At 43.4% G+C, this 12,122-nt stretch overlaps 1 protein-coding gene across 4 annotated transcripts in view; it reads left to right on the top strand.

The window, feature by feature from the left end:
• Pak1 (p21 (RAC1) activated kinase 1) overlaps positions 1–12,122 on the top strand; it is a 99,605-nt gene that overhangs the window by 46,489 nt on the left and 40,994 nt on the right. The window lies entirely within an intron of this gene.

Raw genomic sequence — 12,122 nt, 5'->3', positions numbered from 1 at the left:
CTGTTGTTTGGCATCAAGAAATACAAATACTAGCATACCTTGATTATTTTGGACCTTCTTTCTCATCTCAGTTTCAAAAATGCTATGCATTTCCTTTGACAGGCCTCCCTCTCCTTCCCCCTCCTCCTGGTCGTTTTTCCTTGCTTGTCCCTCACCTGTTTTCCTACCCCACCATCTTCCTTTCTTCCTGTCCTTGTCCTCATGCCTTCTACTTCTCCGTCTCCTCCCCTCCATAACCAGTTGTTTCTGGTTTTGTTGTTGTTGTCATCGTCTCTTTTCTCCCCCGATCCTCTCTGTCTTGGTTGGGCCTCTTCTGTTTTCTTTTAGAATTTCTGACTGCTTTCTCGGTGGTCGTAGGTTGCTGGTTTGTGATGTTCGTAAGGTTGAAACATTCTATCTAGTCTCCTTGTTTTTCACTTACACTCTGTTTTCTTTGAGTGCCAGGCTCCCTCCTTATGGCCCTCTGGCTGTGTTTTGGTGCCTCCCAATAATCAGTCCTTCTCCCTGGTTTTATTCCCCATTGTCCTTTTCCTTGAGTCCAGAGTAGGGAAAAAGCACAGGAGAAAGTCAAGAGCTTGAAGACCAGAGAACCAGTACACATCCAGCTAGATAAGAGACTACCATGAGGAGCTGGGGGAGAGCCAGTTACCAGCTGGCAGCCCAGAGGTACTGCTGCCTTGAAGGAAGGAAGGTTGATCTCTGTGTGTGTGTCTGTGTGTGTGTGTGTGTGTGTGTGTGTGAGAGAGAGAGAGAGAGAGAGAGAGAGAGAGAGAGAGAGAAAATAGCACAATGGGGAGAAGAGTAGAAGGTGGAGTTTTGGGGGCAAGAGAGTGTTTTTTTGAAGAGGAAGGTGGTCTTGACATCACTATAGAGGTTATTTGGGGGTAAGGGTGGTTGTAGAGGGAGAGATTATAGGATGTGTAACAGGACCAAATTCTTTTCTCTCCTGATTTAGGGGTCTTTGAAGTGGTTTATTTTTGCTCTGTAGTTTTTTCCCCCTTGGGTAGTGTCCTAAGGCAGGAGAGAGGGAACACAGAGATGAGAATGACAGGGTTGTTGTTTCATTGACACTATCTAGAATATGCAGTTTGTGTGTGAGTGTGTGTGTGTCTGTGTGTATTTATGCACACATATACACAAAAGATTTCAGTGTGGTATCCATTATTAATTGTTCCCTCTGGCTGGTGAGATGGTTTAGCCCAGAAGGGCACTTGCCTCCAAGCCTGACCTGAGTTCTATTCCCAGGTCTCATATGGTGGAAGGAGAGAACCAACTCATTTAAGCTGTGTAGTTCCTGAGCCATGGCGTACAGCCGCTACTACCCCAGCACAGACGTGCATAAATAAATAGATGTAATGTTAAAAAGAAGTATTTTCTCAGTCAGCTAAACCATGTTAGAGTAAAAAAAAAGTGGGAATTGATTCATTGTCTGCCTCCAGTTGGGGTAAAGGATGTAGACCCTCATGAGGGATGAAGACTAAGGTTCAGCAGACCAGGGGCAGGGCTGGATGATAAACTGTTCTTTAATGGTGACATGAATTTGCTTTGACCATGTCATCTTGTGACACATGCCTGTTGTGTGTGAAGGGTTTTCTTATTTTTTCTGTCTTTGAGACTAGAGTGTAGATATTACGGAGACAGGAAACAAATTTACATGTGGTAGGTTATTGTGCCATGGCCAAACAAATTCTCAGTATCTTGGAAGGAAAAAGACTTCGTCCCTGCTCATTTCTGGCTCCGTATGGAGTGACTCACTGCTGAGCACCCTTTCTGAGTTATTTGATTCTTTTCTGCCCCTTTTCTCCCCCTTTATCTTAAATTCAGTCTCTGGCACGAGATAGACTAGGTGTTCACTTCTCTCACTTCTGTCGGATAGAAATGTCACACCCTGTAGGGCTGCTGAGGATCTAGTGAAGCAATGAGTGCATGAAGACACTTTGTACAGTGATGTCCCCATTTTATTTTATTGTCCCTGTATGCATTCTTAAAACACTGAGCAAATGTTCAGATGCTGTAGCCCTGAAGCCTGAGGATGCCACTGGGTAGCCTAAAATTTGAGTTTCATTCTTGGTGAATACAAGAAAAAGAGGGACGAGACAGAAAAGGCTTTCAGGGTTGACAGTTGAACTCCTGTTCAGATGGAGTCAACTGGCGATCACAGTTTATATTCAAATCAGAGAGATGGTAGGCCAGTACAGAAGATTGTATTTTCAGTGATTCTTTACGGTAAACAGACTTTATTTTAGAAATCGCTGGTTACTTACTTGTTAATCTAGGTTTCATATATAAAATGAAAGGTAGTTTATATTACCACTGAAGAGTTTATTACAAAGTTTAAAAGTAACTTTATAAAGAATGATGGGCTGGAGAGATGACTCAGTGATTAAGCACATCCGGGTTCAATTCCCAGCACCCACATGGCAGCTCACAACTGCCTATAACTCCAGCTCCAGGGGATCTGGCACCCTCACGCAGACATACATGCAGGCAAAACACCAATGCACATAAAAATAAATAAATTTTTTAAAATAAAAATTACACGGTTGATAATAGTTATTCTTATCCTACAGAAATAAACTCTGAGGTCATCTCTTCAGAAAGTCTTCCTTGGCTGGTAGGGCCTCTCCTAGGTTTATGCAGTATCTCCCTGCACTCAGTGGTGGGGCTTGTGCCTGTTGTACTAGGCCGTGCGTTTTGAGGGCAGAGTCAGAGTCTGTACCTCTGACAGTCAGCTAAGTGTCTGTCTAGTTGTTACATATGTGTTAATAAATATACCATGTTTAGTTGCTACTGCTTATTAAGGAGATGTGTAATAAATGAATATAATTAAACTCTGTGATAGCTGCTGTGATAACCAAGAGTTCCTTTTGGTCATGTTAAGTTTAATAGTCTGTGAGACAGCAGCATCTGCCACTCTTACCGGGCCCTGCAGCTTCACAGAAGTGTAGATGGAATTGTCTGCCAAACAGAGATGTTTGGTTAAAAGGTGACACTTGGGTGTCATATGCCTGTGGGCTGGGTGAGCTCATCTTGGGGACAGTGTTGAGTATGAGTAGAGGGTCTGGAGTCTTGGATGTGCGACAGATACGTTTGTACAGAGGGGAAAAGAGGAGGCAGAAAGATGGATGGAGAGAATCCGAGAAAGTAGAACGTTTAAAGGAGAACTGAGGTTAGTTATGTTGACTGCCCATGAGAAGCACGACCATGTGATTTTTCAAGATGGGGATGATCGGCGATCTTGACAAGAATACTTGTGGCGACACAGGAAGGATGCCAGGTGGCCCGGAAGGGAAGGTAGTGGAGACAGGGCTATACATACAAATAGATACCTCTTTGGAGAAGCTCTGCTTCTGAGGGCAGGCAGAGACAGAGCGGCGTTTGGAAGAGGTGTTGGTGTCAGAGGAGAGCATATGTGCACCAGAGGATACTGTAGAGTTTTGTGTGCTATTCTGGTATTTCTTGGGTCAGGTAAAAATAACTACTTAGCTCTGATTTTGTGTTTCCTTTTAGCTATGGTCTGTCAGTCCCTAAGCCCTTTGGCTCTGCCTTTAAGATACATTTACCTTTGAAGTTCTGTCAGTCTTACATGTAACCGTGAGTTCTTACCGTGATTTTTGTAATTTCTTAATGGGTTTGCCTTTATTCTTCTTTGAAGCCTGTTCTACTCTGGCTGGAGTGGTCTGTCTAAATGACGAATCAGGTTACTGCTTTAAAACATAGTTGCTGTGCAGTCCAGGTTCTTATTGTGGCTTATGAGGCCCTGTACAGTCTGACTGTGTAGCTGATCTTTATGTTCTCTGCCTCTGTCCCCATCCCTCCCCTCTTGCTGTCTGGGGTTGGGGCTTAAACCCAGGACTGGAATTCTATCACAGAATTTCTAGCCTTAGTCACTTAATCTTAGTCTGTTTTTCTTTGCCTATTGAATAAACTTTTATCTTGTTGGTTGCCCATTATATATAGTTTCATAATCTATATTTGTATTTATGGTTCTATCTGCTTACAATGATCATCTTCTGGATGTTACTAAAATCTGTCATCTCGTTTCTTTCTTACTTGCTTCCTTTCTTTTCTTTCCTTTTTTAAAGACAGAGTTTCTCTGTGTCACCCTGACTGTCCAGGAACTACCCTGTAGACCAGGCTGGCCTTGAACTCAGTGATCCACCTGCCTCTTGAGTTCTGGGGTTAAAATCATGTACCTCTACCACCTGGCTGTCTTCTTTTCTTTCTTTCTTTCTTTCTTTCTTTCTTTCTTTCTTTCTTTCTTTCTTTCCTTCTTTCCTTCTTTCCTTCTTTCCTTCTTTCTTTCTTTCTTTTTAAAAAGATTTTATTTATTTATTTTGTATACAGTGTTCTGCATCGTGTATGCCTGCATGTCAGAAGAGGGCACCAGATCTCATTGTAGATGGTTGTGAGCCACCATGTGGTTTCTGGGAATTAAATTCAGGTCTTCTGGAAGAGCAGCCAGTGTTCTTAACCGCTGAGCCATCTCTCCAGCCCTGTCTTCTCATTTCTTAACCACTAGGCCATCTCGCCAGCCCTTGTCATCCTATTCCATTCAGGTCTTAAGTGTTTCTTCCTCAACAAAGTCTGTCCTGGTCAACCCTGCCCTATCCACGTACCTGTGCGCACTGTTTTATTGGATCGCTTGCTTCTTGTCTGCATCTGGTACTAGATACAAGATTTCCACGAACATAGAAATTCTGTTTTACCCAACTAGAGTAGTACTAAGACATTGTAAGTGCATGATATTATTTGTTAAATAACAGAATATCAAGTGACTGGCCATATCAAACAGAAGGAAAGCTTGGTGTAATTGAAAGGCCATTCTAGGGAAGAAGTCAGGCAAGCAAAGAGAATATGGAAAAGAGAGTCGGTTTGGGGGGAAGAAATGACGTCATCACTTCATCATAACTGGAAGCCGGAAGAATGCGGTTACGTTAGTAGGGAGGCATGTAGCATTTGGGGTGGAAGCTAGCGTTTTCCTGCAGAGATTTCTGTTTTCTTATTAGAAATAAGCTTCTCCCCATAGAGAGGAGTGGGGAACCATCCCGTGTCATGCAGGAGGACAGCGACAGCTTGGAAGTGACCGGGTTTTAGTGTTCTCATACAGCTCTGCTGCCGTCCGGAGACAGCGGAGAGAGTGAATTCAACTGTCTGCACTGGATTTTCGCTGGTTAAACTTTGGAAAGGGAGGGAAAGGCAGGCAGGCGTGTGTGTGTGTGTGTGTGTGTGTGTGTGTGTGTGTGGTTGTATTGTGTGAGTGAATGATCTACCATGTGGGTCCCAGGGATCACACTCAGGTCATTAGACTTGGCAGCAAGTGCCTTTACCCTCTGAGCCATCTGTGGGCTAGAGGGTCTGTGATTCACTTTATAATGTTGGAATTGATTTGTATTTGGTGATGAGGCCCTGGGTGTGATCCTGTGGGTGTTGTCTCAGTTGGACCTGAGGTGAGAGCGTGGGGCGGTGTTGGCAGGGTCTTCCCTGTGGCCGTTGATAACTTAGAACGGGGGAAGAAGCAGACACTCAGGAGCTGAGTGAGGACGACTAGGAAATGCGCTGAAGGAGCAAAGCGGTGGCGGCAGCTGGCAGAGGCGGCTCACAGTCCTCTCCGCAGACGGAGGCACAGAATGCTTTGCACATCGCCCTGAAAACTAGGGATAAAGTCTGCAGGGTGAGCGTGAGAGCACAGACAGCCTCCAGTTTGGGGGGTGGCTGCAGTGGCATCTAGAGGAATCCCTTTGGGTTTCTTTTAAGGCTAGCATGCAAAGGAGAGATGGCCAATAGCAAATGGGAAATTCCAACAAAAACCGTAGAAGGGTTTGAATCAAGAGGGGTGGTAGAAGTGAGGATGGTGTGTGTGTGTGCGCGTGTGCATGTGCGTGTGTCTAAGTACATAAGTACCAGACAAGACTAAGTGAATTTTAAGTCTTTTACTCCCAATCTCTTCCATTTCCACATCTTTGTTGCCTTTCCTATTCCTCTTAACTTTGGGAAGCCTCTCAGTGTAGCGCCCTGTCTCAAATTATAATTAGTGTCTAAATAATACTTTAAAGAGAATCAAAATAATTAAGAAATTAGTCATGCCCTTGCCAGGTCATGCCCTTGCTTAGGTCAATTATATACCCTGATAGGTTTCAGATTGACCCTTCAGAACCTTCCAGTTTCTATTTTCCGCTAAGCCTTAGAAAGTGAGCTATTGCCTGCCACCTGAGGCTCTCCAGGTCTCTGCTGGGTGGAGGCCGTGGAGACATGGAGATTAATCACAGTTTTGTCCCTTGAGTTATTCCTTGCCGAGGGATCCCAAGGGGTAAAGATGAAACTTTGACATTGCTTCTAGAAGTATGTATAAAATGCAATTAAAATTTGAGGGATGAGGTAAGAGGCTTCTTCTGAAGTTTCTTAGAGGAAGTGAGTTCAGTCGGCCCTTGAATGAGCAGGAATTGACTAGTCTCACTGAGACGCCCTAGGCAGATAGGACGGTGTAGGTAAAGGTGGGGACATGAAAGTGTATCAGTGGGTTTGGGGATTCATGTTGGTAAAACTAGAAGAATAGACGGAGAAGAAACAGATATGTGTTGGACATCCTTTTGTGCCATTCTGCATTCTAGGTACTGTTTCTTTTAAAATGCTTTTCTGTGTTTAATCCAGACTCTGGAATAGGCAGTCTTATTTGTATTTTCCTCAAGAGTCGACAGAGGATCAGAATTAAAGTGGCTTTCATAACAGCTCAGAAGCCACCTACACTTTTCTCCCCTGCAGCCCAGCAGTTGCTGTCTTGTTGCTCTACCCGGAGCCGAGCGGCTGGCTGAGGCCTGCATGGTGGGAATGCTTTGACGCATTAGAAGGACATCCCTCAGCACATTCAAGGCTGCAGCATTCCAGGCTCCTGCCAAAGCAAACCTCTTGGCACGATTTAATTAAAGATCAGATTCTAATAACCAGGCACCAAGGGCATACAGTATTCCTCGGCCTGCGGCTGGCCGTGAGCGTTTGCAGCTGCTCTGGGTTGTTCGGAATTGGAATGTAGTTAGGACGGGAGGTAGACTTTACTTCTCTTCTTCCTGTCCCTCCTTCATTCTGTTGACTAATTTATCGTAAACTCCTAACAATCTCTCTCTCTCCCCCACTCCCTCTCCCCCCCTTACAGTGCTGGGGATTGAACTCGGCACTTTCATGCTGTTCTACCACTGAGCAGTCCCACCTCCCTTCCTCTTCTATTTAAGTCATGATCTGCGGGATTATCTAGAAAGCGTCTGCTCAGAGGACAGGTAGGACGGCTCAGTGGGAAAAGGCCCCTATCCAGCCTGATGATGGTCTGAGTTTAATTCCCAGGACCCACAGGGCGAAAGAGAGAGCTGACTCTACACCCCCTTCTGACATCCCCATGCTTGCTGGGCGTGAGCATGCGGCCACGTAATAAATAAATGTAATCAAGTTGTTTTTAAAAGTTAAAGTAGTTTTTCCCTTTGCTTCTAGAGGTAGCAGTGTGGTCCAGTGATCACAAAACTGTTTTTTCAGGTCCCTGCCTCTTGTGCCCACCATGTGTGTGTTGTGGGGTGACTGGCTACATCCCTGAAACTGTGCTTGTTTGGATTTATTTGCTGTTCTATTTCTAGCCCCTAGCAGAGCCTAGAATGAGAAAAGTGAAACCTACCAACTTGGTTTCCAAGATTTTCTAAAGTGCGATCTGATGCCAGTGATTATTTAAATACTTGTTCCAATAATGGTTGAAATCTTATATGTAAAAGTAATTAAGCCAGCTGGTTCTCTAGGGAAAAGGTTTCACGGGGTTTCAGCAACTCTGTTTGGAAATGTTAAGGACTGTCCTGAACCCCAGGTCCCATGTTCTAAACTCAAGACTCCCCAGGTTCCTCAGTGCAGGTGGAGTACAGCTGGTCCCCAGCCTTTAGCGATACCCCTTTTCTCATTGTAGTTTCTCCATGGCCATGTTCTTTAATCAGTACTTGTTACTTTTTTATTTTAACATGGGGAATTATTGCCCAGATTCAGAACTTCTTAGAAAAGACCGTGTTTCTGGCTGCGCGTGAGGCGGAACATAGCAGACCTACAGTGTCCGCTTTAGTCCATTTTTGTAAAAATTACATTTTAAATTAATATTTCTTCCCTTCCTCTCTTCCTCTCTTTCTTTGTCATAGAGTCTTGCTGTGTAACATAGTCTGGTCTTAAGTTTTCAGTTCTCTTGTTTCTGTGCTGGGATTACAGGTGTATGCATGTGTGCTTACATGTTCTTGTGCATGAGTACACATGTATGCAAGTACATACACATGTGGAAGCCAGAGATGAACCTCGAGTTTTTCCCTTGGTCATTCTCTACTTTATCACTGAGACTGGAGCTCACCTTTCCGACTAGCTAGCAGGTTTCCCTCGGGATCTTCTCATCCTTCCTTCCCAGGTGCTGGAGGTGATGGGAAACACAGATTAGACTTCTGGGTAGGGAAGGGCTGGTTGGAGAGCTGCAGGGAACCGGGAAAGGAAACCCAAGCCCCGGAGGCTCAGAGGGCAGTGGTCAAGAGCACACTTCTGTGACTAGGAGTGTTTAGCTCGGAGGAGGTCTGAATGTCTTGAAAGGTTACTTCAATTACTTAAAATTCTGTCTGGGGGAGAAGGTTTTCTGAAGATCCCTAAGAGATGGTACTCAAGTATGGAAAGGGATAATTATTCTTGTTTATTTTACTTGCTCTTATTCATTCACATGTCCAATATCCCCCTTTTTTTGTTGCTCATTCTTTGCCAAAAATGGAGTAAGGGATTGAAAACCATGTAAGATAGGAATGTTTTTCTTCAGGGGTCCATAGTCTCAAGTCCAGCTGAGGGTGGTGAAGGGGGAGGCAGGTATGCAGACAGTGGTTGCAGTGCAGAGTGAGGGACAGATCTTATGTGAGAACTCTTTAGATGAGCTCAACAAAGATAGACCAGGCTACCCTTTGATGTTACAGATATCCTCCTGCTGAAGGTTTCCGGTGGAGTATCCATGACCCAGTCATCGTGTGGTACAAGGTTTCAAACATTAGATCCCAGTAGATTAATCTACCCACCAAGAATTCTCTTAAACATGGTAAAAATGACCAAGAATGAAGAAAAATATGTATCAAGATGGTTGGTGAAGCTGTCCTGGCATAATCCCGGCCTGTGGGCCTAAGGGAGTGAAATGTAGCTGCTGGTTGAAGGCTGGGCGGCCAGGGGGAGCCGCTTTGGGCAGTAGGTAGCTGTGGGAGTATAATTTTGGAACTGGCAGCCTGGAGTAGGAGGGCATCGCCAACTATGACGCTGGATGCCTTCTTGGAAGAGCTGAGGAACCTGAGTTAGAACTGGAAGAGAAGACAACAGCAGTCATATATGGGAAGTGAAGCTAGAAATAAATTAAAAGAACCACCCAGATAGTCATATAGTTCATGCAAACAGAAGTATCTTTACTTGACTTGATATTGTTTGTTCAAAAGAGAAAGGGGTAATTGGTTTGCCAGAGTTTGGTCAAGATGAATTAAAAAATCCAGTTGAGTTTGACTCTAAAAAGTTAAATAAGATTTTGATTAACGAAGAGAGAAGTCATTAGCACAGAGCTAGACATCCCCAGTTTCTTGCTCCTTTTCCCTCTCTTTCCTGTGTGGGAAAGAGTATTTGGTGAGGGCCAGGTGTGATGGCTCACATCTTTAATCCCATCACTCGGGAGGCAGAGGCAGGTGGATCTCTGTGAGTTTAGCCTGGTCTACAGAGTGAGTTCCAGGACAGCCAGAGCAACATAGTGAGACCCTGTCTCAAGAAACATAACAAAAAAGAATATTTGATGAGCTAGCAGGCAGTGTAGCTTGATGATAATTCCCAGAATCTAACACTAGAAAGAAAGACAAGAAGAGAGAGAGAGAGAGAGAGAGAGAGAGAGAGAGAGAGAGAGAGAACTTGTCAAGTTCAGAGATTTCTGAGGCATAAATTGAATGTAGACTGTGTATAGCCTAGTTTCAGTCGATGTCCTATTATAAAGGACTGAATTTCATCTGTACTAATAAATTCTTTTCAAGGCAGTGAACATACCTTTTTTGGTAAACTATTAATATGTTATCTACTGTACGTTAAAAAGGCAAGACACTTTGTAGCCTTTGGTCTGCAAAGATAGCAAAATGACTCTTTGGAAAGATATATCAGTAATAATTATAACAATACAAGGAAATATGATAACCTGGAAATAAATCACTGCCTTGGAGCATAGAGAAGGGGCACCTAACTTTTCGGGGACCAGAACATTTTCTTTTTTTTTTTTTTCCACATAAAAAATGTTCATTTCATTGTAAGAATTATCTGTTTGATAATACCTATACATACATCAACTTGACATGTTAAACCCATTACAATTTGGAGCTACAATGCAAGACCAAAAAGTGTCTTTTTCCTATTTAGACAATGAAAAAAATGTAGTATTGTGTGTATTTGTGTGACATGTGTGAGATATGTGTCAGTGCACACACAAGAGTAACATGTTGAGAGTTTCAAGGTCAGAAGACAGATTTCAGGAGTTGGTTTCTCCTCCACCATGCGTTTCCAGGCTCAAACTCAGGTCATCAGCCTTACCGAACAAGCACTTTTTCTACAGAACCATCTTACTGCCACTATGTGGTTCAAATTTTTAGTTGAGCATGGTGGCCCCCAGCTGTCATCCTAGTACTTGGGAGGCAAACACAGGAAGTTCAAGACTATTCTGGTCCACATAGTGAGTTTCAGGGCAGCCAAAGCTACAAAGAGACCTTTCTCCCCCTCGCTCCCCCAAAAGACAAATATATATGTCAGAATAAGGGTGTCTCTGACCAGAACATTTTCTAAAGGTGCCATAGAAGAAATAACCCAATTAATCTTCAAAGGATGGGTGAATTCATTTTGATAGGGAAATAGGCAGATGGAACATCACGTGTGAGGGGACAGAGGTGTGAAAATTATGGCGTATTTAAAGAAATTAAAGAAGATGGTATAGCTAGACTGTACCAGGGACTAAAAGGAGTGGTGGCTGGGCTGGTGCATGGGCCTGGCCACATAAGAGGGGTCTCTCGTGAAGACGCTGACGAGCATGGCTTTTATTCTGGCCTGTCGGAAGAAGTTTGAAATAAAGAAATACTATGTTTCTTTGTTTGTTTGTTTGTTTGTTTTTGTTTTTCGAGACAGGGTTTCTCTGTGACTTTGGAGCCTGTCCTGGAACTAGCTCTTGTAGACCAGGCTGGTCTCGAACTCACAGAGATCCGCCTGCCTCTGCCTCCCAAGAGCTGGGATTAAAGGCGTGCGCCACCACCGCCCGCCCCTGGAGACACCATTGAGGAAGAAATCAGGGTGGAAGAAATCAGAGGTTTCCCATTTACTAGAGAATATTAAAAAGACTAATATAAAATTTTACAAGTTTATAAAAACTGTTACTTTTATCGAATACAGCATTCTGTCAGAGTTCTCTCTGTGTCTAATCTTTTTAATTATTAGAGTGGCAGATGTATTGCATTTTAAATAATTGATTTCCAAAGCAGTGGTATTCCAATCTGGCCAACACTGAGCTTTTAATTTCTAAAGCACTGTAGTGTCTAACTCCAAAGAGACTATAGTATAAGTAGTTGTGATTTAATATACAATTTTTTTCCATTGCATGCATTAAGGAGACAATATAAGCTCTGGGCACATTCGTATCTATCTGTTGTCGAGAACTAGAACATATTTTAAGGTAATACTTGTTTTCATTAAAATCCCTTGTTGGCATATAATGGGAATTTTCCTCTTTTAAGTTTTATTCTATGTTTCAGAAGCACGGGGAAATACTAGTAAATTAGGCAGGATGGTTGAGTCCTTGAACATTGTATATTTAGAATTGATAGGATCTGGAGGGGGATCCAGAAGAGCTGGCAGAAGGGCAGTAACTTCCTTGTGAAGGACCAAGAAGTACTTCATGTTTTCGGGCGTATGATCACTGCCTTGACAGCCTAACCTGAAAGAGAGATAGGTAAAATGTAAGTGAAGGAATCTGGTTTGGTCTTGGTAAAACTGGCTCCAAGAACAGAAGTTTCGCAGACAGTCGGCAGTTGTCTCATCTGAACATGGAAAGAGTAACTCGTCTAAGAATTAGATGTTGTCAG

Source organism: Chionomys nivalis, chromosome 23 (genome assembly GCF_950005125.1).
Source record: "Chionomys nivalis chromosome 23, mChiNiv1.1, whole genome shotgun sequence".
Lineage (NCBI taxonomy): Eukaryota > Metazoa > Chordata > Mammalia > Rodentia > Cricetidae > Chionomys > Chionomys nivalis.
The sequence above is the reverse complement of the archived record's forward strand: the minus strand, read 5'-3'. Positions and strand labels throughout refer to the sequence as shown.